This window comes from Salminus brasiliensis, chromosome 11 (genome assembly GCF_030463535.1).
Source record: "Salminus brasiliensis chromosome 11, fSalBra1.hap2, whole genome shotgun sequence".
NCBI lineage: Eukaryota > Metazoa > Chordata > Actinopteri > Characiformes > Bryconidae > Salminus > Salminus brasiliensis.
Window position 1 is genome coordinate 31,998,193 of NC_132888.1, and position 23,485 is coordinate 32,021,677.

General features: G+C 38.8%; 72 pseudogenes; all 72 read right to left on the reverse strand.

Moving 5' to 3' along the window:
- Positions 1–155: 155 nt before the first annotated feature.
- Positions 156–274, reverse strand: LOC140572558 (5S ribosomal RNA; annotated as a pseudogene).
- A 185-nt stretch (positions 275–459) lies between these two features.
- Positions 460–578, reverse strand: LOC140569323 (5S ribosomal RNA; annotated as a pseudogene).
- Positions 579–763: 185 nt separating this feature from the next.
- LOC140566083 (5S ribosomal RNA) lies at positions 764–882 on the reverse strand (annotated as a pseudogene).
- A 185-nt stretch (positions 883–1,067) lies between these two features.
- LOC140571634 (5S ribosomal RNA) lies at positions 1,068–1,186 on the reverse strand (annotated as a pseudogene).
- Positions 1,187–1,371: 185 nt separating this feature from the next.
- On the reverse strand, positions 1,372–1,490 carry LOC140572987 (5S ribosomal RNA; annotated as a pseudogene).
- Positions 1,491–1,675: 185 nt separating this feature from the next.
- On the reverse strand, positions 1,676–1,794 carry LOC140572047 (5S ribosomal RNA; annotated as a pseudogene).
- A 185-nt stretch (positions 1,795–1,979) lies between these two features.
- Positions 1,980–2,098, reverse strand: LOC140569324 (5S ribosomal RNA; annotated as a pseudogene).
- Positions 2,099–2,320: 222 nt separating this feature from the next.
- On the reverse strand, positions 2,321–2,439 carry LOC140571670 (5S ribosomal RNA; annotated as a pseudogene).
- Positions 2,440–2,624: 185 nt separating this feature from the next.
- LOC140573424 (5S ribosomal RNA) lies at positions 2,625–2,743 on the reverse strand (annotated as a pseudogene).
- Positions 2,744–2,928: 185 nt separating this feature from the next.
- Positions 2,929–3,047, reverse strand: LOC140569325 (5S ribosomal RNA; annotated as a pseudogene).
- Positions 3,048–3,232: 185 nt separating this feature from the next.
- LOC140572559 (5S ribosomal RNA) lies at positions 3,233–3,351 on the reverse strand (annotated as a pseudogene).
- A 185-nt stretch (positions 3,352–3,536) lies between these two features.
- Positions 3,537–3,655, reverse strand: LOC140566084 (5S ribosomal RNA; annotated as a pseudogene).
- A 185-nt stretch (positions 3,656–3,840) lies between these two features.
- On the reverse strand, positions 3,841–3,959 carry LOC140566085 (5S ribosomal RNA; annotated as a pseudogene).
- Positions 3,960–4,144: 185 nt separating this feature from the next.
- LOC140569326 (5S ribosomal RNA) lies at positions 4,145–4,263 on the reverse strand (annotated as a pseudogene).
- A 185-nt stretch (positions 4,264–4,448) lies between these two features.
- Positions 4,449–4,567, reverse strand: LOC140572988 (5S ribosomal RNA; annotated as a pseudogene).
- A 185-nt stretch (positions 4,568–4,752) lies between these two features.
- LOC140569327 (5S ribosomal RNA) lies at positions 4,753–4,871 on the reverse strand (annotated as a pseudogene).
- A 185-nt stretch (positions 4,872–5,056) lies between these two features.
- On the reverse strand, positions 5,057–5,175 carry LOC140569329 (5S ribosomal RNA; annotated as a pseudogene).
- Positions 5,176–5,360: 185 nt separating this feature from the next.
- Positions 5,361–5,479, reverse strand: LOC140572560 (5S ribosomal RNA; annotated as a pseudogene).
- Positions 5,480–5,664: 185 nt separating this feature from the next.
- Positions 5,665–5,783, reverse strand: LOC140566086 (5S ribosomal RNA; annotated as a pseudogene).
- A 185-nt stretch (positions 5,784–5,968) lies between these two features.
- On the reverse strand, positions 5,969–6,087 carry LOC140569330 (5S ribosomal RNA; annotated as a pseudogene).
- A 185-nt stretch (positions 6,088–6,272) lies between these two features.
- LOC140569331 (5S ribosomal RNA) lies at positions 6,273–6,391 on the reverse strand (annotated as a pseudogene).
- Positions 6,392–6,576: 185 nt separating this feature from the next.
- On the reverse strand, positions 6,577–6,695 carry LOC140569333 (5S ribosomal RNA; annotated as a pseudogene).
- Positions 6,696–6,880: 185 nt separating this feature from the next.
- On the reverse strand, positions 6,881–6,999 carry LOC140572562 (5S ribosomal RNA; annotated as a pseudogene).
- A 185-nt stretch (positions 7,000–7,184) lies between these two features.
- On the reverse strand, positions 7,185–7,303 carry LOC140566087 (5S ribosomal RNA; annotated as a pseudogene).
- Positions 7,304–7,488: 185 nt separating this feature from the next.
- On the reverse strand, positions 7,489–7,607 carry LOC140569334 (5S ribosomal RNA; annotated as a pseudogene).
- A 185-nt stretch (positions 7,608–7,792) lies between these two features.
- Positions 7,793–7,911, reverse strand: LOC140572989 (5S ribosomal RNA; annotated as a pseudogene).
- Positions 7,912–8,096: 185 nt separating this feature from the next.
- Positions 8,097–8,215, reverse strand: LOC140569335 (5S ribosomal RNA; annotated as a pseudogene).
- Positions 8,216–8,400: 185 nt separating this feature from the next.
- Positions 8,401–8,519, reverse strand: LOC140566088 (5S ribosomal RNA; annotated as a pseudogene).
- Positions 8,520–8,704: 185 nt separating this feature from the next.
- Positions 8,705–8,823, reverse strand: LOC140569336 (5S ribosomal RNA; annotated as a pseudogene).
- A 185-nt stretch (positions 8,824–9,008) lies between these two features.
- On the reverse strand, positions 9,009–9,127 carry LOC140570717 (5S ribosomal RNA; annotated as a pseudogene).
- A 259-nt stretch (positions 9,128–9,386) lies between these two features.
- On the reverse strand, positions 9,387–9,505 carry LOC140570718 (5S ribosomal RNA; annotated as a pseudogene).
- A 185-nt stretch (positions 9,506–9,690) lies between these two features.
- On the reverse strand, positions 9,691–9,809 carry LOC140571357 (5S ribosomal RNA; annotated as a pseudogene).
- A 185-nt stretch (positions 9,810–9,994) lies between these two features.
- LOC140571706 (5S ribosomal RNA) lies at positions 9,995–10,113 on the reverse strand (annotated as a pseudogene).
- Positions 10,114–10,298: 185 nt separating this feature from the next.
- LOC140569337 (5S ribosomal RNA) lies at positions 10,299–10,417 on the reverse strand (annotated as a pseudogene).
- A 185-nt stretch (positions 10,418–10,602) lies between these two features.
- On the reverse strand, positions 10,603–10,721 carry LOC140570719 (5S ribosomal RNA; annotated as a pseudogene).
- A 185-nt stretch (positions 10,722–10,906) lies between these two features.
- On the reverse strand, positions 10,907–11,025 carry LOC140570525 (5S ribosomal RNA; annotated as a pseudogene).
- A 185-nt stretch (positions 11,026–11,210) lies between these two features.
- LOC140566435 (5S ribosomal RNA) lies at positions 11,211–11,329 on the reverse strand (annotated as a pseudogene).
- Positions 11,330–11,515: 186 nt separating this feature from the next.
- LOC140569339 (5S ribosomal RNA) lies at positions 11,516–11,634 on the reverse strand (annotated as a pseudogene).
- Positions 11,635–11,819: 185 nt separating this feature from the next.
- On the reverse strand, positions 11,820–11,938 carry LOC140569340 (5S ribosomal RNA; annotated as a pseudogene).
- Positions 11,939–12,123: 185 nt separating this feature from the next.
- On the reverse strand, positions 12,124–12,242 carry LOC140566337 (5S ribosomal RNA; annotated as a pseudogene).
- Positions 12,243–12,501: 259 nt separating this feature from the next.
- Positions 12,502–12,620, reverse strand: LOC140570720 (5S ribosomal RNA; annotated as a pseudogene).
- A 185-nt stretch (positions 12,621–12,805) lies between these two features.
- Positions 12,806–12,924, reverse strand: LOC140569341 (5S ribosomal RNA; annotated as a pseudogene).
- Positions 12,925–13,109: 185 nt separating this feature from the next.
- LOC140572932 (5S ribosomal RNA) lies at positions 13,110–13,228 on the reverse strand (annotated as a pseudogene).
- Positions 13,229–13,410: 182 nt separating this feature from the next.
- LOC140569977 (5S ribosomal RNA) lies at positions 13,411–13,529 on the reverse strand (annotated as a pseudogene).
- A 185-nt stretch (positions 13,530–13,714) lies between these two features.
- LOC140569122 (5S ribosomal RNA) lies at positions 13,715–13,833 on the reverse strand (annotated as a pseudogene).
- A 185-nt stretch (positions 13,834–14,018) lies between these two features.
- LOC140570721 (5S ribosomal RNA) lies at positions 14,019–14,137 on the reverse strand (annotated as a pseudogene).
- A 259-nt stretch (positions 14,138–14,396) lies between these two features.
- Positions 14,397–14,515, reverse strand: LOC140570722 (5S ribosomal RNA; annotated as a pseudogene).
- Positions 14,516–14,700: 185 nt separating this feature from the next.
- Positions 14,701–14,819, reverse strand: LOC140569342 (5S ribosomal RNA; annotated as a pseudogene).
- Positions 14,820–15,004: 185 nt separating this feature from the next.
- LOC140571707 (5S ribosomal RNA) lies at positions 15,005–15,123 on the reverse strand (annotated as a pseudogene).
- A 185-nt stretch (positions 15,124–15,308) lies between these two features.
- LOC140572071 (5S ribosomal RNA) lies at positions 15,309–15,427 on the reverse strand (annotated as a pseudogene).
- A 185-nt stretch (positions 15,428–15,612) lies between these two features.
- On the reverse strand, positions 15,613–15,731 carry LOC140569978 (5S ribosomal RNA; annotated as a pseudogene).
- Positions 15,732–15,916: 185 nt separating this feature from the next.
- Positions 15,917–16,035, reverse strand: LOC140569343 (5S ribosomal RNA; annotated as a pseudogene).
- Positions 16,036–16,220: 185 nt separating this feature from the next.
- LOC140571708 (5S ribosomal RNA) lies at positions 16,221–16,339 on the reverse strand (annotated as a pseudogene).
- Positions 16,340–16,524: 185 nt separating this feature from the next.
- Positions 16,525–16,643, reverse strand: LOC140569345 (5S ribosomal RNA; annotated as a pseudogene).
- A 185-nt stretch (positions 16,644–16,828) lies between these two features.
- LOC140570723 (5S ribosomal RNA) lies at positions 16,829–16,947 on the reverse strand (annotated as a pseudogene).
- A 185-nt stretch (positions 16,948–17,132) lies between these two features.
- On the reverse strand, positions 17,133–17,251 carry LOC140569979 (5S ribosomal RNA; annotated as a pseudogene).
- Positions 17,252–17,473: 222 nt separating this feature from the next.
- LOC140569346 (5S ribosomal RNA) lies at positions 17,474–17,592 on the reverse strand (annotated as a pseudogene).
- Positions 17,593–17,778: 186 nt separating this feature from the next.
- On the reverse strand, positions 17,779–17,897 carry LOC140572893 (5S ribosomal RNA; annotated as a pseudogene).
- Positions 17,898–18,119: 222 nt separating this feature from the next.
- On the reverse strand, positions 18,120–18,238 carry LOC140569347 (5S ribosomal RNA; annotated as a pseudogene).
- Positions 18,239–18,423: 185 nt separating this feature from the next.
- Positions 18,424–18,542, reverse strand: LOC140571854 (5S ribosomal RNA; annotated as a pseudogene).
- A 223-nt stretch (positions 18,543–18,765) lies between these two features.
- LOC140572894 (5S ribosomal RNA) lies at positions 18,766–18,884 on the reverse strand (annotated as a pseudogene).
- A 185-nt stretch (positions 18,885–19,069) lies between these two features.
- On the reverse strand, positions 19,070–19,188 carry LOC140566431 (5S ribosomal RNA; annotated as a pseudogene).
- A 222-nt stretch (positions 19,189–19,410) lies between these two features.
- On the reverse strand, positions 19,411–19,529 carry LOC140568064 (5S ribosomal RNA; annotated as a pseudogene).
- Positions 19,530–19,751: 222 nt separating this feature from the next.
- On the reverse strand, positions 19,752–19,870 carry LOC140568065 (5S ribosomal RNA; annotated as a pseudogene).
- A 222-nt stretch (positions 19,871–20,092) lies between these two features.
- Positions 20,093–20,211, reverse strand: LOC140569348 (5S ribosomal RNA; annotated as a pseudogene).
- A 185-nt stretch (positions 20,212–20,396) lies between these two features.
- On the reverse strand, positions 20,397–20,515 carry LOC140570724 (5S ribosomal RNA; annotated as a pseudogene).
- Positions 20,516–20,700: 185 nt separating this feature from the next.
- Positions 20,701–20,819, reverse strand: LOC140569349 (5S ribosomal RNA; annotated as a pseudogene).
- A 185-nt stretch (positions 20,820–21,004) lies between these two features.
- LOC140568066 (5S ribosomal RNA) lies at positions 21,005–21,123 on the reverse strand (annotated as a pseudogene).
- Positions 21,124–21,953: 830 nt separating this feature from the next.
- On the reverse strand, positions 21,954–22,072 carry LOC140569350 (5S ribosomal RNA; annotated as a pseudogene).
- Positions 22,073–22,258: 186 nt separating this feature from the next.
- On the reverse strand, positions 22,259–22,377 carry LOC140572897 (5S ribosomal RNA; annotated as a pseudogene).
- A 222-nt stretch (positions 22,378–22,599) lies between these two features.
- LOC140569351 (5S ribosomal RNA) lies at positions 22,600–22,718 on the reverse strand (annotated as a pseudogene).
- A 185-nt stretch (positions 22,719–22,903) lies between these two features.
- LOC140571536 (5S ribosomal RNA) lies at positions 22,904–23,022 on the reverse strand (annotated as a pseudogene).
- Between the last annotated feature and the right edge of the window lie 463 nt (positions 23,023–23,485).

Sequence of the window (23,485 nt, forward strand, 5' to 3'; positions counted from 1 at the left end):
TTTCATAGCTAAGACCATATTTGTTCAAAACCAAGCAAAAGCATTCCATTTCAACACATCAACATTTACAACACAAAAGAGTTTCAACTACAAATTTGTGCAAAAGATGTAAATAACATGGAAATGTAAGCTTTAATTGTTTGCAGGATTGGAAAAGCTTACAACACCTGGTATTCCCAGACAGTCTCCCATTCAAGTACTAACCAGGCCCAACCCTAGGTAGCTTCTGAGATCAGACTAGATCAGGCATTCTAAGGGTGGAATGGCCGTAAGCAGAAGCACCTTGCAAACTAGAGGATTCAAATTTCATAGCTAAGACCATATTTGTTCAAAACCAAGCAAAAGCATTCCATTTCAACACATCAACATTTACAACACAAAAGAGTTTCAACTACAAATTTGTGCAAAAGATGTAAATAACATGGAAATGTAAGCTTTAATTGTTTGCAGGATTGGAAAAGCTTACAACACCTGGTATTCCCAGACAGTCTCCCATTCAAGTACTAACCAGGCCCAACCCTAGGTAGCTTCTGAGATCAGACGAGATCAGGCATTCTAAGGGTGGAATGGCCGTAAGCAGAAGCACCTTGCAAACTAGAGGATTCAAATTTCATAGCTAAGACCATATTTGTTCAAAACCAAGCAAAAGCATTCCATTTCAACACATCAACATTTACAACACAAAAGAGTTTCACCTACAAATTTGTGCAAAAGATGTAAATAACATGGAAATGTAAGCTTTAATTGTTTGCAGGATTGGAAAAGCTTACAACACCTGATATTCCCAGACAGTCTCCCATTCAAGTACTAACCAGGCCCAACCCTAGGAAGCTTCTGAGATCAGACGAGATCAGGCATTCTAAGGGTGGAATGGCCGTAAGCAGAAGCACCTTGCAAACTAGAGGATTCAAATTTCATAGCTAAGACCATATTTGTTCAAAACCAAGCAAAAGCATTCCATTTCAACACATCAACATTTACAACACAAAAGAGTTTCAACTACAAATTTGTGCAAAAGATGTAAATAACATGGAAATGTAAGCTTTAATTGTTTGCAGGATTGGAAAAGCTTACAACACCTGGTATTCCCAGACAGTCTCCCATTCAAGTACTAACCAGGCCCAACCCTAGGTAGCTTCAGAGATCAGACGAGATCAGGCATTCTAAGGGTGGAATGGCCGTAAGCAGAAGCACCTTGCAAAATAGAGGATTCAAATTTCATAGCTAAGACCATATTTGTTCAAAACCAAGCAAAAGCATTCCATTTCAACACATCAACATTTACAACACAAAAGAGTTTCAACTACAAATTTGTGCAAAAGATGTAAATAACATGGAAATGTAAGCTTTAATTGTTTGCAGGATTGGAAAAGCTTACAACACCTGATATTCCCAGACAGTCTCCCATTCAAGTACTAACCAGGCCCAACCCTAGGTAGCTTCTGAGATCAGACGAGATCGGGCATTCTAAGGGTGGAATGGCCGTAAGCAGAAGCACCTTGCAAACTAGAGGATTCAAATTTCATAGCTAAGACCATATTTGTTCAAAACCAAGCAAAAGCATTCCATTTCAACACATCAACATTTACAACACAAAAGAGTTTCAACTACAAATTTGTGCAAAAGATGTAAATAACATGGAAATGTAAGCTTTAATTGTTTGCAGGATTGGAAAAGCTTACAACACCTGGTATTCCCAGACAGTCTCCCATTCAAGTACTAACCAGGCCCAACCCTAGGTAGCTTCTGAGATCAGACGAGATCGGGCATTCTAAGGGTGGAATGGCCGTAAGCAGAAGCACCTTGCAAAATAGAGGATTCAAATTTCATAGCTAAGACCATATTTGTTCAAAACCAAGCAAAAGCATTCCATTTCAACACATCAACATTTACAACACAAAAGAGTTTCAACTACAAATTTGTGCAAAAGATGTAAATAACATGGAAATGTAAGCTTTAATTGTTTGCAGGATTGGAAAAGCTTACAACACCTGGTATTCCCAGACAGTCTCCCATTCAAGTACTAACCAGGCCCAACCCTAGGTAGCTTCTGAGATCAGACGAGATCAGGCATTCTAAGGGTGGAATGGCCGTAAGCAGAAGCACCTTGCAAACTAGAGGATTCAAATTTCATAGCTAAGACCATATTTGTTCAAAACCAAGCAAAAGCATTCCATTTCAACACATCAACATTTACAACACAAAGCATTCCATTTCAACACATCAACATTTACAACACAAAAGAGTTTCATCTACAAATTTGTGCAAAAGATGTAAATAACATGGAAATGTAAGCTTTAATTGTTTGCAGGATTGGAAAAGCTTAAAACACCTGGTATTCCCAGACAGTCTCCCATTCAAGTACTAACCAGGCCCAACCCTAGGTAGCTTCTGAGATCAGACGAGATCAGGCATTTTAAGGGTGGAATGGCCGTAAGCAGAAGCACCTTGCAAACTAGAGGATTCAAATTTCATAGCTAAGACCATATTTGTTCAAAACCAAGCAAAAGCATTCCATTTCAACACATCAACATTTACAACACAAAAGAGTTTCAACTACAAATTTGTGCAAAAGATGTAAATAACATGGAAATGTAAGCTTTAATTGTTTGCAGGATTGGAAAAGCTTACAACACCTGGTATTCCCAGACAGTCTCCCATTCAAGTACTAACCAGGCCCAACCCTAGGTAGCTTCTGAGATCAGACTAGATCAGGCATTCTAAGGGTGGAATGGCCATAAGCAGAAGCACCTTGCAAACTAGAGGATTCAAATTTCATAGCTAAGACCATATTTGTTCAAAACCAAGCAAAAGCATTCCATTTCAACACATCAACATTTACAACACAAAAGAGTTTCAACTACAAATTTGTGCAAAAGATGTAAATAACATGGAAATGTAAGCTTTAATTGTTTGCAGGATTGGAAAAGCTTACAACACCTGGTATTCCCAGACAGTCTCCCATTCAAGTACTAACCAGGCCCAACCCTAGGTAGCTTCTGAGATCAGACGAGATCAGGCATTCTAAGGGTGGAATGGCCGTAAGCAGAAGCACTTTGCAAACTAGAGGATTCAAATTTCATAGCTAAGACCATATTTGTTCAAAACCAAGCAAAAGCATTCCATTTCAACACATCAACATTTACAACACAAAAGAGTTTCAACTACAAATTTGTGCAAAAGATGTAAATAACATGGAAATGTAAGCTTTAATTGTTTGCAGGATTGGAAAAGCTTACAACACCTGGTATTCCCAGACAGTCTCCCATTCAAGTACTAACCAGGCCCAACCCTAGGTAGCTTCTGAGATCAGACTAGATCAGGCATTCTAAGGGTGGAATGGCCGTAAGCAGAAGCACCTTGCAAACTAGAGGATTCAAATTTCATAGCTAAGACCATATTTGTTCAAAACCAAGCAAAAGCATTCCATTTCAACACATCAACATTTACAACACAAAAGAGTTTCACCTACAAATTTGTGCAAAAGATGTAAATAACATGGAAATGTAAGCTTTAATTGTTTGCAGGATTGGAAAAGCTTACAACACCTGATATTCCCAGACAGTCTCCCATTCAAGTACTAACCAGGCCCAACCCTAGGAAGCTTCTGAGATCAGACGAGATCAGGCATTCTAAGGGTGGAATGGCCGTAAGCAGAAGCACCTTGCAAACTAGAGGATTCAAATTTCATAGCTAAGACCATATTTGTTCAAAACCAAGCAAAAGCATTCCATTTCAACACATCAACATTTACAACACAAAAGAGTTTCAACTACAAATTTGTGCAAAAGATGTAAATAACATGGAAATGTAAGCTTTAATTGTTTGCAGGATTGGAAAAGCTTACAACACCTGATATTCCCAGACAGTCTCCCATTCAAGTACTAACCAGGCCCAACCCTAGGAAGCTTCTGAGATCAGACGAGATCAGGCATTCTAAGGGTGGAATGGCCGTAAGCAGAAGCACCTTGCAAACTAGAGGATTCAAATTTCATAGCTAAGACCATATTTGTTCAAAACCAAGCAAAAGCATTCCATTTCAACACATCAACATTTACAACACAAAAGAGTTTCAACTACAAATTTGTGCAAAAGATGTAAATAACATGGAAATGTAAGCTTTAATTGTTTGCAGGATTGGAAAAGCTTACAACACCTGGTATTCCCAGACAGTCTCCCATTCAAGTACTAACCAGGCCCAACCCTAGGTAGCTTCTGAGATCAGACGAGATCAGGCATTCTAAGGGTGGAATGGCCGTAAGCAGAAGCACCTTGCAAAATAGAGGATTCAAATTTCATAGCTAAGACCATATTTGTTCAAAACCAAGCAAAAGCATTCCATTTCAACACATCAACATTTACAACACAAAAGAGTTTCACCTACAAATTTGTGCAAAAGATGTAAATAACATGGAAATGTAAGCTTTAATTGTTTGCAGGATTGGAAAAGCTTACAACACCTGATATTCCCAGACAGTCTCCCATTCAAGTACTAACCAGGCCCAACCCTAGGTAGCTTCTGAGATCAGACGAGATCGGGCATTCTAAGGGTGGAATGGCCGTAAGCAGAAGCACCTTGCAAACTAGAGGATTCAAATTTCATAGCTAAGACCATATTTGTTCAAAACCAAGCAAAAGCATTCCATTTCAACACATCAACATTTACAACACAAAAGAGTTTCAACTACAAATTTGTGCAAAAGATGTAAATAACATGGAAATGTAAGCTTTAATTGTTTGCAGGATTGGAAAAGCTTACAACACCTGGTATTCCCAGACAGTCTCCCATTCAAGTACTAACCAGGCCCAACCCTAGGTAGCTTCTGAGATCAGACGAGATCAGGCATTCTAAGGGTGGAATGGCCGTAAGCAGAAGCACCTTGCAAACTAGAGGATTCAAATTTCATAGCTAAGACCATATTTGTTCAAAACAAAGCAAAAGCATTCCATTTCAACACATCAACATTTACAACACAAAAGAGTTTCAACTACAAATTTGTGCAAAAGATGTAAATAACATGGAAATGTAAGCTTTAATTGTTTGCAGGATTGGAAAAGCTTACAACACCTGGTATTCCCAGACAGTCTCCCATTCAAGTACTAACCAGGCCCAACCCTAGGTAGCTTCTGAGATCAGACGAGATCAGGCATTCTAAGGGTGGAATGGCCGTAAGCAGAAGCACTTTGCAAACTAGAGGATTCAAATTTCATAGCTAAGACCATATTTGTTCAAAACCAAGCAAAAGCATTCCATTTCAACACATCAACATTTACAACACAAAAGAGTTTCAACTACAAATTTGTGCAAAAGATGTAAATAACATGGAAATGTAAGCTTTAATTGTTTGCAGGATTGGAAAAGCTTACAACACCTGGTATTCCCAGACAGTCTCCCATTCAAGTACTAACCAGGCCCAACCCTAGGTAGCTTCTGAGATCAGACTAGATCAGGCATTCTAAGGGTGGAATGGCCGTAAGCAGAAGCACCTTGCAAACTAGAGGATTCAAATTTCATAGCTAAGACCATATTTGTTCAAAACCAAGCAAAAGCATTCCATTTCAACACATCAACATTTACAACACAAAAGAGTTTCAACTACAAATTTGTGCAAAAGATGTAAATAACATGGAAATGTAAGCTTTAATTGTTTGCAGGATTGGAAAAGCTTACAACACCTGATATTCCCAGACAGTCTCCCATTCAAGTACTAACCAGGCCCAACCCTAGGAAGCTTCTGAGATCAGACGAGATCAGGCATTCTAAGGGTGGAATGGCCGTAAGCAGAAGCACCTTGCAAACTAGAGGATTCAAATTTCATAGCTAAGACCATATTTGTTCAAAACCAAGCAAAAGCATTCCATTTCAACACATCAACATTTACAACACAAAAGAGTTTCAACTACAAATTTGTGCAAAAGATGTAAATAACATGGAAATGTAAGCTTTAATTGTTTGCAGGATTGGAAAAGCTTACAACACCTGGTATTCCCAGACAGTCTCCCATTCAAGTACTAACCAGGCCCAACCCTAGGTAGCTTCTGAGATCAGACGAGATCAGGCATTCTAAGGGTGGAATGGCCGTAAGCAGAAGCACCTTGCAAAATAGAGGATTCAAATTTCATAGCTAAGACCATATTTGTTCAAAACCAAGCAAAAGCATTCCATTTCAACACATCAACATTTACAACACAAAAGAGTTTCAACTACAAATTTGTGCAAAAGATGTAAATAACATGGAAATGTAAGCTTTAATTGTTTGCAGGATTGGAAAAGCTTACAACACCTGGTATTCCCAGACAGTCTCCCATTCAAGTACTAACCAGGCCCAACCCTAGGTAGCTTCTGAGATCAGACGAGATCAGGCATTCTAAGGGTGGAATGGCCGTAAGCAGAAGCACCTTGCAAACTAGAGGATTCAAATTTCATAGCTAAGACCATATTTGTTCAAAACAAAGCAAAAGCATTCCATTTCAACACATCAACATTTACAACACAAAAGAGTTTCAACTACAAATTTGTGCAAAAGATGTAAATAACATGGAAATGTAAGCTTTAATTGTTTGCAGGATTGGAAAAGCTTACAACACCTGGTATTCCCAGACAGTCTCCCATTCAAGTACTAACCAGGCCCAACCCTAGGTAGCTTCTGAGATCAGACGAGATCAGGCATTCTAAGGGTGGAATGGCCGTAAGCAGAAGCACTTTGCAAACTAGAGGATTCAAATTTCATAGCGAAGACCATATTTGTTCAAAACCAAGCAAAAGCATTCCATTTCAACACATCAACATTTACAACACAAAAGAGTTTCAACTACAAATTTGTGCAAAAGATGTAAATAACATGGAAATGTAAGCTTTAATTGTTTGCAGGATTGGAAAAGCTTACAACACCTGGTATTCCCAGACAGTCTCCCATTCAAGTACTAACCAGGCCCAACCCTAGGTAGCTTCTGAGATCAGACTAGATCAGGCATTCTAAGGGTGGAATGGCCGTAAGCAGAAGCACCTTGCAAACTAGAGGATTCAAATTTCATAGCTAAGACCATATTTGTTCAAAACCAAGCAAAAGCATTCCATTTCAACACATCAACATTTACAACACAAAAGAGTTTCAACTACAAATTTGTGCAAAAGATGTAAATAACATGGAAATGTAAGCTTTAATTGTTTGCAGGATTGGAAAAGCTTACAACACCTGATATTCCCAGACAGTCTCCCATTCAAGTACTAACCAGGCCCAACCCTAGGAAGCTTCTGAGATCAGACGAGATCAGGCATTCTAAGGGTGGAATGGCCGTAAGCAGAAGCACCTTGCAAACTAGAGGATTCAAATTTCATAGCTAAGACCATATTTGTTCAAAACCAAGCAAAAGCATTCCATTTCAACACATCAACATTTACAACACAAAAGAGTTTCAACTACAAATTTGTGCAAAAGATGTAAATAACATGGAAATGTAAGCTTTAATTGTTTGCAGGATTGGAAAAGCTTACAACACCTGGTATTCCCAGACAGTCTCCCATTCAAGTACTAACCAGGCCCAACCCTAGGTAGCTTCTGAGATCAGACGAGATCAGGCATTCTAAGGGTGGAATGGCCGTAAGCAGAAGCACCTTGCAAAATAGAGGATTCAAATTTCATAGCTAAGACCATATTTGTTCAAAACCAAGCAAAAGCATTCCATTTCAACACATCAACATTTACAACACAAAAGAGTTTCAACTACAAATTTGTGCAAAAGATGTAAATAACATGGAAATGTAAGCTTTAATTGTTTGCAGGATTGGAAAAGCTTACAACACCTGATATTCCCAGACAGTCTCCCATTCAAGTACTAACCAGGCCCAACCCTAGGTAGCTTCTGAGATCAGACGAGATCGGGCATTCTAAGGGTGGAATGGCCGTAAGCAGAAGCAGCTTGCAAACTAGAGGATTCAAATTTCATAGCTAAGACCATATTTGTTCAAAACCAAGCAAAAGCATTCCATTTCAACACATCAACATTTACAACACAAAAGAGTTTCAACTACAAATTTGTGCAAAAGATGTAAATAACATGGAAATGTAAGCTTTAATTGTTTGCAGGATTGGAAAAGCTTACAACACCTGGTATTCCCAGACAGTCTCCCATTCAAGTACTAACCAGGCCCAACCCTAGGTAGCTTCTGAGATCAGACGAGATCAGGCATTCTAAGGGTGGAATGGCCGTAAGCAGAAGCACCTTGCAAACTAGAGGATTCAAATTTCATAGCTAAGACCATATTTGTTCAAAACAAAGCAAAAGCATTCCATTTCAACACATCAACATTTACAACACAAAAGAGTTTCAACTACAAATTTGTGCAAAAGATGTAAATAACATGGAAATGTAAGCTTTAATTGTTTGCAGGATTGGAAAAGCTTACAACACCTGATATTCCCAGACAGTCTCCCATTCAAGTACTAACCAGGCCCAACCCTAGGAAGCTTCTGAGATCAGACGAGATCAGGCATTCTAAGGGTGGAATGGCCGTAAGCAGAAGCACCTTGCAAACTAGAGGATTCAAATTTCATAGCTAAGACCATATTTGTTCAAAACCAAGCAAAAGCATTCCATTTCAACACATCAACATTTACAACACAAAAGAGTTTCAACTACAAATTTGTGCAAAAGATGTAAATAACATGGAAATGTAAGCTTTAATTGTTTGCAGGATTGGAAAAGCTTACAACACCTGGTATTCCCAGACAGTCTCCCATTCAAGTACTAACCAGGCCCAACCCTAGGTAGCTTCTGAGATCAGACGAGATCAGGCATTCTAAGGGTGGAATGGCCGTAAGCAGAAGCACCTTGCAAACTAGAGGATTCAAATTTCATAGCTAAGACCATATTTGTTCAAAACCAAGCAAAAGCATTCCATTTCAACACATCAACATTTACAACACAAAAGAGTTTCAACTACAAATTTGTGCAAAAGATGTAAATAACATGGAAATGTAAGCTTTAATTGTTTGCAGGATTGGAAAAGCTTACAACACCTGATATTCCCAGACAGTCTCCCATTCAAGTACTAACCAGGCCCAACCCTAGGTAGCTTCTGAGATCAGACGAGATCAGGCATTCTAAGGGTGGAATGGCCGTAAGCAGAAGCACCTTGCAAACTAGAGGATTCAAATTTCATAGCTAAGACCATATTTGTTCAAAACCAAGCAAAAGCATTCCATTTCAACACATCAACATTTACAACACAAAGCATTCCATTTCAACACATCAACATTTACAACACAAAGCATTCCATTTCAACACATCAACATTTACAACACAAAAGAGTTTCATCTACAAATTTGTGCAAAAGATGTAAATAACATGGAAATGTAAGCTTTAATTGTTTGCAGGATTGGAAAAGCTTACAACACCTGATATTCCCAGACAGTCTCCCATTCAAGTACTAACCAGGCCCAACCCTAGGTAGCTTCTGAGATCAGACGAGATCAGGCATTCTAAGGGTGGAATGGCCGTAAGCAGAAGCACCTTGCAAACTAGAGGATTCAAATTTCATAGCTAAGACCATATTTGTTCAAAACCAAGCAAAAGCATTCCATTTCAACACATCAACATTTACAACACAACAGAGTTTCAACTACAAATTTGTGCAAAAGATGTAAATAACATGGAAATGTAAGCTTTAATTGTTTGCAGGATTGGAAAAGCTTACAACACCTGGTATTCCCAGACAGTCTCCCATTCAAGTACTAACCAGGTCCAACCCTAGGTAGCTTCTGAGATCAGACGAGATCAGGCATTCTAAGGGTGGAATGGCTGTAAGCAGAAGCACCTTGCAAACTAGAGGATTCAAATTTCATAGCTAAGACCATATTTGTTCAAAACCAAGCAAAAGCATTCCATTTCAACACATCAACATTTACAACACAAAAGAGTTTCAACTACAAATTTGTGCAAAAGATGTAAATAACATGGAAATGTAAGCTTTAATTGTTTGCAGGATTGGAAAAGCTTACAACACCTGGTATTCCCAGACAGTCTCCCATTCAAGTACTAACCAGGCCCAACCCTTGGTAGCTTCTGAGATCAGACGAGATCAGGCATTCTAAGGGTGGAATGGCCTTAAGCAGAAGCACCTTGCAAACTAGAGGATTCAAATTTCATAGCTAAGACCATATTTGTTCAAAACCAAGCAAAAGCATTCCATTTCAACACATCAACATTTACAACACAAAAGAGTTTCAACTACAAATTTGTGCAAAAGATGTAAATAACATGGAAATGTAAGCTTTAATTGTTTGCAGGATTGGAAAAGCTTACAACACCTGGTATTCCCAGACAGTCTCCCATTCAAGTACTAACCAGGCCCAACCCTAGGTAGCTTCTGAGATCAGACGAGATCAGGCATTCTAAGGGTGGAATGGCCGTAAGCAGAAGCACCTTGCAAACTAGAGGATTCAAATTTCATAGCTAAGACCATATTTGTTCAAAACCAAGCAAAAGCATTCCATTTCAACACATCAACATTTACAACACAAAAGAGTTTCAACTACAAATTTGTGCAAAAGATGTAAATAACATGGAAATGTAAGCTTTAATTGTTTGCAGGATTGGAAAAGCTTACAACACCTGATATTCCCAGACAGTCTCCCATTCAAGTACTAACCAGGCCCAACCCTAGGTAGCTTCTGAGATCAGACGAGATCAGGCATTCTAAGGGTGGAATGGCCGTAAGCAGAAGCACCTTGCAAACTAGAGGATTCAAATTTCATAGCTAAGACCATATTTGTTCAAAACCAAGCAAAAGCATTCCATTTCAACACATCAACATTTACAACACAAAAGAGTTTCAACTACAAATTTGTGCAAAAGATGTAAATAACATGGAAATGTAAGCTTTAATTGTTTGCAGGATTGGAAAAGCTTACAACACCTGGCATTCCCAGACAGTCTCCCATTCAAGTACTAACCAGGCCCAACCCTAGGTAGCTTCTGAGATCAGACGAGATCAGGCATTCTAAGGGTGGAATGGCCGTAAGCAGAAGCACCTTGCAAACTAGAGGATTCAAATTTCATAGCTAAGACCATATTTGTTCAAAACCAAGCAAAAGCATTCCATTTCAACACATCAACATTTACAACACAAAAGAGTTTCAACTACAAATTTGTGCAAAAGATGTAAATAACATGGAAATGTAAGCTTTAATTGTTTGCAGAATTGGAAAAGCTTATAACACCTGGTATTCCCAGACAGTCTCCCATTCAAGTACTAACCAGGCCCAACCCTAGGTAGCTTCTGAGATCAGACGAGATCAGGCATTCTAAGGGTGGAATGGCCGTAGGCAGAAGCACCTTGCAAACCTAGAGGATTCAAATTTCATAGCTAAGACCATATTTGTTCAAAACCAAGCAAAAGCATTCCATTTCAACACATCAACATTTACAACACAAAAGAGTTTCAACTACAAATTTGTGCAAAAGATGTAAATAACATGGAAATGTAAGCTTTAATTGTTTGCAGGATTGGAAAAGCTTACAACACCTGGTATTCCCAGACAGTCTCCCATTCAAGTACTAACCAGGCCCAACCCTAGGTAGCTTCTGAGATCAGACGAGATCAGGCATTCTAAGGGTGGAATGGCCGTAAGCAGAAGCACCTTGCAAACTAGAGGATTCAAATTTCATAGCTAAGACCATATTTGTTCAAAACCAAGCAAAAGCATTCCATTTCAACACATCAACATTTACAACACAAAAGAGTTTCAACTACAAATTTGTGCAAAAGATGTAAATAACATGGAAATGTAAGCTTTAATTGTTTGCAGGATTGGAAAAGCTTACAACACCTGGTATTCCCAGACAGTCTCCCATTCAAGTACTAACCAGGCCCAACCCTAGGTAGCTTCTGAGATCAGACGAGATCAGGCATTCTAAGGGTGGAATGGCCGTAAGCAGAAGCACCTTGCAAACTAGAGGATTCAAATTTCATAGCTAAGACCATATTTGTTCAAAACCAAGCAAAAGCATTCCATTTCAACACATCAACATTTACAACACAAAAGAGTTTCAACTACAAATTTGTGCAAAAGATGTAAATAACATGGAAATGTAAGCTTTAATTGTTTGCAGGATTGGAAAAGCTTACAACACCTGATATTCCCAGACAGTCTCCCATTCAAGTACTAACCAGGCCCAACCCTAGGTAGCTTCTGAGATCAGACGAGATCAGGCATTCTAAGGGTGGAATGGCCTTAAGCAGAAGCACCTTGCAAACTAGAGGATTCAAATTTCATAGCTAAGATCATATTTGTTCAAAACCAAGCAAAAGCATTCCATTTCAACACATCAACATTTACAACACAAAGCATTCCATTTCAACACATCAACATTTACAACACAAAGCATTCCATTTCAACACATCAACATTTACAACACAAAAGAGTTTCATCTACAAATTTGTGCAAAAGATGTAAATAACATGGAAATGTAAGCTTTAATTGTTTGCAGGATTGGAAAAGCTTACAACACCTGATATTCCCAGACAGTCTCCCATTCAAGTACTAACCAGGCCCAACCCTAGGTAGCTTCTGAGATCAGACGAGATCAGGCATTCTAAGGGTGGAATGGCCGTAAGCAGAAGCACCTTGCAAACTAGAGGATTCAAATTTCATAGCTAAGACCATATTTGTTCAAAACCAAGCAAAAGCATTCCATTTCAACACATCAACATTTACAACACAAAAGAGTTTCAACTACAAATTTGTGCAAAAGATGTAAATAACATGGAAATGTAAGCTTTAATTGTTTGCAGGATTGGAAAAGCTTACAACACCTGGTATTCCCAGACAGTCTCCCATTCAAGTACTAACCAGGCCCAACCCTAGGTAGCTTCTGAGATCAGACGAGATCAGGCATTCTAAGGGTGGAATGGCCGTAAGCAGAAGCACCTTGCAAACTAGAGGATTCAAATTTCATAGCTAAGACCATATTTGTTCAAAACCAAGCAAAAGCATTCCATTTCAACACATCAACATTTACAACACAAAAGAGTTTCAACTACAAATTTGTGCAAAAGATGTAAATAACATGGAAATGTAAGCTTTAATTGTTTGCAGGATTGGAAAAGCTTACAACACCTGGTATTCCCAGACAGTCTCCCATTCAAGTACTAACCAGGCCCAACCCCAGGTAGCTTCTGAGATCAGACGAGATCAGGCATTTTAAGGGTGGAATGGCCGTAAGCAGAAGCACCTTGCAAACTAGAGGATTCAAATTTCATAGCTAAGACCATATTTGTTCAAAACCAAGCAAAAGCATTCCATTTCAACACAACATTTACAACACAAAAGAGTTTCAACTACAAATTTGTGCAAAAGATGTAAATAACATGGAAATGTAAGCTTTAATTGTTTGCAGGATTGGAAAAGCTTACAACACCTGGTATTCCCAGACAGTCTCCCATTCAAGTACTAACCAGGCCCAACCCTAGGTAGCTTCTGAGATCAGACGAGATCAGGAATTCTAAGGGTGGAATGGCCGTAAGCAGAAGCACCTTGCAAACTAGAGGATTCAAATTTCATAGCTAAGACCATATTTGTTCAAAACCAAGCAAAAGCATTCCATTTCAACACATCAACATTTACAACACAAAAGAGTTTCAACTACAAATTTGTGCAAAAGATGTAAATAACATGGAAATGTAAGCTTTAATTGTTTGCAGGATTGGAAAAGCTTACAACACCTGGTATTCCCAGACAGTCTCCCATTCAAGTACTAACCAGGCCCAACCCTTGGTAGCTTCTGAGATCAGACGAGATCAGGCATTCTAAGGGTGGAATGGCCGTAAGCAGAAGCACCTTGCAAACTAGAGGATTCAAATTTCATAGCTAAGACCATATTTGTTCAAAACCAAGCAAAAGCATTCCATTTCAACACATCAACATTTACAACACAAAAGAGTTTCAACTACAAATTTGTGCAAAAGATGTAAATAACATGGAAATGTAAGCTTTAATTGTTTGCAGGATTGGAAAAGCTTACAACACCTGATATTCCCAGACAGTCTCCCATTCAAGTACTAACCAGGCCCAACCCTAGGTAGCTTCTGAGATCAGACGAGATCAGGCATTCTAAGGGTGGAATGGCCGTAAGCAGAAGCACCTTGCAAACTAGAGGATTCAAATTTCATAGCTAAGACCATATTTGTTCAAAACCAAGCAAAAGCATTCCATTTCAACACATCAACATTTACAACACAAAGCATTCCATTTCAACACATCAACATTTACAACACAAAGCATTCCATTTCAACACATCAACATTTACAACACAAAAGAGTTTCATCTACAAATTTGTGCAAAAGATGTAAATAACATGGAAATGTAAGCTTTAATTGTTTGCAGGATTGGAAAAGCTTACAACACCTGATATTCCCAGACAGTCTCCCATTCAAGTACTAACCAGGCCCAACCCTAGGTAGCTTCTGAGATCAGACGAGATCAGGCATTCTAAGGGTGGAATGGCCGTAAGCAGAAGCACCTTGCAAACTAGAGGATTCAAATTTCATAGCTAAGACCATATTTGTTCAAAACCAAGCAAAAGCATTCCATTTCAACACATCAACATTTACAACACAACAGAGTTTCAACTACAAATTTGTGCAAAAGATGTAAATAACATGGAAATGTAAGCTTTAATTGTTTGCAGGATTGGAAAAGCTTACAACACCTGGTATTCCCAGACAGTCTCCCATTCAAGTACTAACCAGGCCCAACCCTAGGTAGCTTCTGAGATCAGACGAGATCAGGCATTCTAAGGGTGGAATGGCCGTAAGCAGAAGCACCTTGCAAACTAGAGGATTCAAATTTCATAGCTAAGACCATATTTGTTCAAAACCAAGCAAAAGCATTCCATTTCAACACATCAACATTTACAACACAAAAGAGTTTCAACTACAAATTTGTGCAAAAGATGTAAATAACATGGAAATGTAAGCTTTAATTGTTTGCAGGATTGGAAAAGCTTACAACACCTGGTATTCCCAGACAGTCTCCCATTCAAGTACTAACCAGGCCCAACCCTTGGTAGCTTCTGAGATCAGACGAGATCAGGCATTCTAAGGGTGGAATGGCCTTAAGCAGAAGCACCTTGCAAACTAGAGGATTCAAATTTCATAGCTAAGACCATATTTGTTCAAAACCAAGCAAAAGCATTCCATTTCAACACATCAACATTTACAACACAAAAGAGTTTCAACTACAAATTTGTGCAAAAGATGTAAATAACATGGAAATGTAAGCTTTAATTGTTTGCAGGATTGGAAAAGCTTACAACACCTGGTATTTCCAGACAGTCTCCCATTCAAGTACTAACCAGGCCCAACCCTAGGTAGCTTCTGAGATCAGACGAGATCAGGCATTCTAAGGGTGGAATGGCCGTAAGCAGAAGCACCTTGCAAACTAGAGGATTCAAATTTCATAGCTAAGACCATATTTGTTCAAAACCAAGCAAAAGCATTCCATTTCAACACATCAACATTTACAACACAAAAGAGTTTCAACTACAAATTTGTGCAAAAGATGTAAATAACATGGAAATGTAAGCTTTAATTGTTTGCAGGATTGGAAAAGCTTACAACACCTGGTATTCCCAGACAGTCTCCCATTCAAGTACTAACCAGGCCCAACCCTAGGTAGCTTCTGAGATCAGACGAGATCAGGAATTCTAAGGGTGGAATGGCCGTAAGCAGAAGCACCTTGCAAACTAGAGGATTCAAATTTCATAGCTAAGACCATATTTGTTGAAAACCAAGCAAAAGCATTCCATTTCAACACATCAACATTTACAACACAACAGAGTTTCAACTACAAATTTGTGCAAAAGATGTAAATAACATGGAAATGTAAGCTTTAATTGTTTGCAGGATTGGAAAAGCTTACAACACCTGGTATTCCCAGACAGTCTCCCATTCAAGTACTAACCAGGCCCAACCCTAGGTAGCTTCTGAGATCAGACGAGATCAGGCATTCTAAGGGTGGAATGGCCGTAAGCAGAAGCACCTTGCAAACTAGAGGATTCAAATTTCATAGCTAAGACCATATTTGTTCAAAACCAAGCAAAAGCATTCCATTTCAACACATCAACATTTACAACACAAAAGAGTTTCAACTACAAATTTGTGCAAAAGATGTAAATAACATGGAAATGTAAGCTTTAATTGTTTGCAGGATTGGAAAAGCTTACAACACCTGGTATTCCCAGACAGTCTCCCATTCAAGTACTAACCAGGCCCAACCCTTGGTAGCTTCTGAGATCAGACGAGATCAGGCATTCTAAGGGTGGAATGGCCTTAAGCAGAAGCACCTTGCAAACTAGAGGATTCAAATTTCATAGCTAAGACCATATTTGTTCAAAACCAAGCAAAAGCATTCCATTTCAACACATCAACATTTACAACACAAAAGAGTTTCAACTACAAATTTGTGCAAAAGATGTAAATAACATGGAAATGTAAGCTTTAATTGTTTGCAGGATTGGAAAAGCTTACAACACCTGGTATTCCCAGACAGTCTCCCATTCAAGTACTAACCAGGCCCAACCCTAGGTAGCTTCTGAGATCAGACGAGATCAGGCATTCTAAGGGTGGAATGGCCGTAAGCAGAAGCACCTTGCAAACTAGAGGATTCAAATTTCATAGCTAAGACCATATTTGTTCAAAACCAAGCAAAAGCATTCCATTTCAACACATCAACATTTACAACACAAAAGAGTTTCAACTACAAATTTGTGCAAAAGATGTAAATAACATGGAAATGTAAGCTTTAATTGTTTGCAGGATTGGAAAAGCTTACAACACCTGATATTCCCAGACAGTCTCCCATTCAAGTACTAACCAGGCCCAACCCTAGGTAGCTTCTGAGATCAGACGAGATCAGGCATTCTAAGGGTGGAATGGCCGTAAGCAGAAGCACCTTGCAAACTAGAGGATTCAAATTTCATAGCTAAGACCATATTTGTTCAAAACCAAGCAAAAGCATTCCATTTCAACACATCAACATTTACAACACAAAAGAGTTTCAACTACAAATTTGTGCAAAAGATGTAAATAACATGGAAATGTAAGCTTTAATTGTTTGCAGGATTGGAAAAGCTTACAACACCTGGTATTCCCAGACAGTCTCCCATTCAAGTACTAACCAGGCCCAACCCTAGGTAGCTTCTGAGATCAGACGAGATCAGGAATTCTAAGGGTGGAATGGCCGTAAGCAGAAGCACCTTGCAAACTAGAGGATTCAAATTTCATAGCTAAGACCATATTTGTTCAAAACCAAGCAAAAGCATTCCATTTCAACACATCAACATTTACAACACAAAGCATTCCATTTCAACACATCAACATTTACAACACAAAAGAGTTTCAACTACAAATTTGTGCAAAAGATGTAAAAAACATGGAAATGTAAGCTTTAATTGTTTGCAGGATTGGAAAAGCTTACAACACCTGGTATTCCCAGACAGTCTCCCATTCAAGTACTAACCAGGCCCAACCCTAGGTAGCTTCTGAGATCAGACGAGATCAGGCATTCTAAGGGTGGAATGGCCGTAAGCAGAAGCACCTTGCAAACCTAGAGGATTCAAATTTCATAGCTAAGACCATATTTGTTCAAAACCAAGCAAAAGCATTCCATTTCAACACATCAACATTTACAACACAAAAGAGTTTCAACTACAAATTTGTGCAAAAGATGTAAATAACATGGAAATGTAAGCTTTAATTGTTTGCAGGATTGGAAAAGCTTACAACACCTGGTATTCCCAGACAGTCTCCCATTCAAGTACTAACCGTGCCCAACCCTAGGTAGCTTCTGAGATCAGACGAGATCAGGCATTCTAAGGGTGGAATGGCCGTAAGCAGAAGCACCTTGCAAACTAGAGGATTCAAATTTCATAGCTAAGACCATATTTGTTCAAAACCAAGCAAAAGCATTCCATTTCAACACATCAACATTTACAACACAAAGCATTCCATTTCAACACATCAACATTTACAACACAAAAGAGTTTCATCTACAAATTTGTGCAAAAGATGTAAATAACATGGAAATGTAAGCTTTAATTGTTTGCAGGATTGGAAAAGCTTACAACACCTGGTATTCCCAGACAGTCTCCCATTCAAGTACTAACCAGGCCCAACCCTAGGTAGCTTCTGAGATCAGACGAGATCAGGCATTCTAAGGGTGGAATGGCCGTAAGCAGAAGCACCTTGCAAACTAGAGGATTCAAATTTCATAGCTAAGACCATATTTGTTCAAAACCAAGCAAAAGCATTCCATTTCAACACATCAACATTTACAACACAAAAGAGTTTCAACTACAAATTTGTGCAAAAGATGTAAATAACATGGAAATGTAAGCTTTAATTGTTTGCAGGATTGGAAAAGCTTACAACACCTGGTATTCCCAGACAGTCTCCCATTCAAGTACTAACCAGGCCCAACCCTAGGTAGCTTCTGAGATCAGACGAGATCAGGCATTCTAAGGGTGGAATGGCCGTAGGCAGAAGCACCTTGCAAACCTAGAGGATTCAAATTTCATAGCTAAGACCATATTTGTTCAAAACCAAGCAAAAGCATTCCATTTCAACACATCAACATTTACAATACAAAGCATTCCATTTCAACACATCAACATTTACAACACAAAAGAGTTTCATCTACAAATTTGTGCAAAAGATGTAAATAACATGGAAATGTAAGCTTTAATTGTTTGCAGGATTGGAAAAGCTTACAACACCTGGTATTCCCAGACAGTCTCCCATTCAAGTACTAACCGTGCCCAACCCTAGGTAGCTTCTGAGATCAGACGAGATCAGGCATTCTAAGGGTGGAATGGCCGTAAGCAGAAGCACCTTGCAAACTAGAGGATTCAAATTTCATAGCTAAGACCATATTTGTTCAAAACCAAGCAAAAGCATTCCATTTCAACACATCAACATTTACAACACAAAAGAGTTTCAACTACAAATTTGTGCAAAAGATGTAAATAACATGGAAATGTAAGCTTTAATTGTTTGCAGGATTGGAAAAGCTTACAACACCTGATATTCCCAGACAGTCTCCCATTCAAGTACTAACCAGGCCCAACCCTAGGTAGCTTCTGAGATCAGACGAGAGCAGGCATTCTAAGGGTGGAATGGCCGTAAGCAGAAGCACCTTGCAAACTAGAGGATTCAAATTTCATAGCTAAGACCATATTTGTTCAAAACCAAGCAAAAGCATTCCATTTCAACACATCAACATTTACAACACAAAGCATTCCATTTCAACACATCAACATTTACAACACAAAAGAGTTTCAACTACAAATTTGTGCAAAAGATGTAAAAAACATGGAAATGTAAGCTTTAATTGTTTGCAGGATTGGAAAAGCTTACAACACCTGGTATTCCCAGACAGTCTCCCATTCAAGTACTAACCAGGCCCAACCCTTGGTAGCTTCTGAGATGAGACAAGATCAGGCATTCTAAGGATGGAATGGCCGCAAGCAGAAGCACCTTGCAAACTAGAGGATTCAAATTTCATAGCTAAGACCATATTTGTTCAAAACCAAGCAAAAGCATTCCATTTCAACACATCAACATTTACAACACAAAGCATTCCATTTCAACACATCAACATTTACAACACAAAAGAGTTTCAACTACAAATTTGTGCAAAAGATGTAAATAACATGGAAATGTAAGCTTTAATTGTTTGCAGGATTGGAAAAGCTTACAACACCTGGTATTCCCAGACAGTCTCCCATTCAAGTACTAACCAGGCCCAACCCTTGGTAGCTTCTGAGATGAGACAAGATCAGGCATTCTAAGGATGGAATGGCCGCAAGCAGAAGCACCTTGCAAACTAGAGGATTCAAATTTCATAGCTAAGACCATATTTGTTCAAAACCAAGCAAAAGCATTCCATTTCAACACATCAACATTTACAACACAAAGCATTCCATTTTAACACATCAACATTTACAACACAAAAGAGTTTCATCTACAAATTTGTGCAAAAGATGTAAATAACATGGAAATGTAAGCTTTAATTGTTTGCAGGATTGGAAAAGCTTACAACACCTGGTATTCCCAGACAGTCTCCCATTCAAGTACTAACCAGGCCCAACCCTAGGTAGCTTCTGAGATCAGACGAGATCAGGCATTCTAAGGGTGGAATGGCCGTAAGCAGAAGCACCTTGCAAACTAGAGGATTCAAATTTCATAGCTAAGACCAAATTTGTTCAAAACCAAGCAAAAGCATTCCATTTCAACACATCAACATTTACAACACAAAAGAGTTTCAACTACAGATTTGTGCAAAAGATGTAAATAACATGGAAATGTAAGCTTTAATTGTTTGCAGGATTGGAAAAGCTTACAACACCTGATATTCCCAGACAGTCTCCCATTCAAGTACTAACCAGGCCCAACCCTAGGTAGCTTCTGAGATCAGACGAGATCAGGCATTCTAAGGGTGGAATGGCCGTAAGCAGAAGCACCTTGCAAACTAGAGGATTCAAATTTCATAGCTAAGACCATATTTGTTCAAAACCAAGCAAAAGCATTCCATTTCAACACATCAACATTTACAACACAAAAGAGTTTCAACTACAAATTTGTGCAAAAGATGTAAATAACATGGAAATGTAAGCTTTAATTGTTTGCAGGATTGGAAAAGCTTACAACACCTGGTATTCCCAGACAGTCTCCCATTCAAGTACTAACCAGGCCCAACCCTAGGTAGCTTCTGAGATCAGACGAGATCAGGCATTCTAAGGGTGGAATGGCCGTAAGCAGAAGCACCTTCCAAACTAGAGGATTCAAATTTCATAGCTAAGACCATATTTGTTCAAAACCAAGCAAAAGCATTCCATTTCAACACATCAACATTTACAACACAAAAGAGTTTCAACTACAAATTTGTGCAAAAGATGTAAATAACATGGAAATGTAAGCTTTAATTGTTTGCAGGATTGGAAAAGCTTACAACACCTGGTATTCCCAGACAGTCTCCCATTCAAGTACTAACCAGGCCCAACCCTTGGTAGCTTCTGAGATGAGACAAGATCAGGCATTCTAAGGATGGAATGGCCGCAAGCAGAAGCACCTTGCAAACTAGAGGATTCAAATTTCATAGCTAAGACCATATTTGTTCAAAACCAAGCAAAAGCATTCCATTTCAACACATCAACATTTACAACACAAAAGAGTTTCAACTACAAATTTGTGCAAAAGATGTAAATAACATGGAAATGTAAGCTTTAATTGTTTGCAGGATTGGAAAAGCTTACAACACCTGGTATTCCCAGACTGTCTCCCATTCAAGTACTAACCAGGCCCAACCCTTGGTAGCTTCTGAGATGAGACAAGATCAGGCATTCTAAGGATGGAATGGCCGCAAGCAGAAGCACCTTGCAAACTAGAGGATTCAAATTTCATAGCTAAGACCATATTTGTTCAAAACCAAGCAAAAGCATTCCATTTCAACACATCAACATTTACAACACAAAAGAGTTTCAACTACAAATTTGTGCAAAAGATGTAAATAACATGGAAATGTAAGCTTTAATTGTTTGCAGGATTGGAAAAGCTTACAACACCTGGTATTCCCAGACTGTCTCCCATTCAAGTACTAACCAGGCCCAACCCTTGGTAGCTTCTGAGATGAGACAAGATCAGGCATTCTAAGGATGGAATGGCCGCAAGCAGAAGCACCTTGCAAACTAGAGGATTCAAATTTCATAGCTAAGACCATATTTGTTCAAAACCAAGCAAAAGCATTCCATTTCAACACATCAACATTTACAACACAAAGCATTCCATTTTAACACATCAACATTTACAACACAAAAGAGTTTCATCTACAAATTTGTGCAATAGATGTAAATAACATGGAAATGTAAGCTTTAATTGTTTGCAGGATTGGAAAAGCTTACAACACCTGGTATTCCCAGACAGTCTCCCATTCAAGTACTAACCAGGCCCAACCCTAGGTAGCTTCTGAGATCAGACGAGATCAGGCATTCTAAGGGTGGAATGGCCGTAAGCAGAAGCACCTTGCAAACCTAGAGGATTCAAATTTCATAGCTAAGACCATATTTGTTCAAAACCAAGCAAAAGCATTCCATTTCAACACATCAACATTTACAACACAAAAGAGTTTCAACTACAAATTTGTGCAAAAGATGTAAATAACATGGAAATGTAAGCTTTAATTGTTTGCAGGATTGGAAAAGCTTACAACACCTGGTATTCCCAGACAGTCTCCCATTCAAGTACTAACCGTGCCCAACCCTAGGTAGCTTCTGAGATCAGACGAGATCAGGCATTCTAAGGGTGGAATGGCCGTAAGCAGAAGCACCTTGCAAACTAGAGGATTCAAATTTCATAGCTAAGACCATATTTGTTCAAAACCAAGCAAAAGCATTCCATTTCAACACATCAACATTTACAACACAAAGCATTCCATTTCAACACATCAACATTTACAACACAAAAGAGTTTCATCTACAAATTTGTGCAAAAGATGTAAATAACATGGAAATGTAAGCTTTAATTGTTTGCAGGATTGGAAAAGCTTACAACACCTGGTATTCCCAGACAGTCTCCCATTCAAGTACTAACCAGGCCCAACCCTAGGTAGCTTCTGAGATCAGACGAGATCAGGCATTCTAAGGGTGGAATGGCCGTAAGCAGAAGCACCTTGCAAACTAGAGGATTCAAATTTCATAGCTAAGACCATATTTGTTCAAAACCAAGCAAAAGCATTCCATTTCAACACATCAACATTTACAACACAAAAGAGTTTCAACTACAAATTTGTGCAAAAGATGTAAATAACATGGAAATGTAAGCTTTAATTGTTTGCAGGATTGGAAAAGCTTACAACACCTGGTATTCCCAGACAGTCTCCCATTCAAGTACTAACCAGGCCCAACCCTAGGTAGCTTCTGAGATCAGACGAGATCAGGCATTCTAAGGGTGGAACGGCCGTAAGCAGAAGCACCTTGCAAACTAGAGGATTCAAATTTCATAGCTAAGACCATATTTGTTCAAAACCAAGCAAAAGCATTCCATTTCAACACATCAACATTTACAACACAAAAGAGTTTCAACTACAAATTTGTGCAAAAGATGTAAATAACATGGAAATGTAAGCTTTAATTGTTTGCAGGATTGGAAAAGCTTACAACACCTGGTATTCCCAGACAGTCTCCCATTCAAGTACTAACCAGGCCCAACCCTTGGTAGCTTCTGATATGAGACAAGATCAGGCATTCTAAGGATGGAATGGCCGCAAGCAGAAGCACCTTGCAAACTAGAGGATTCAAATTTCATAGCTAAGACCATATTTATTCAAAACCAAGCAAAAGCATTCCATTTCAACACATCAACATTTACAACACAAAGCATTCCATTTTAACACATCAACATTTACAACACAAAAGAGTTTCATCTAGA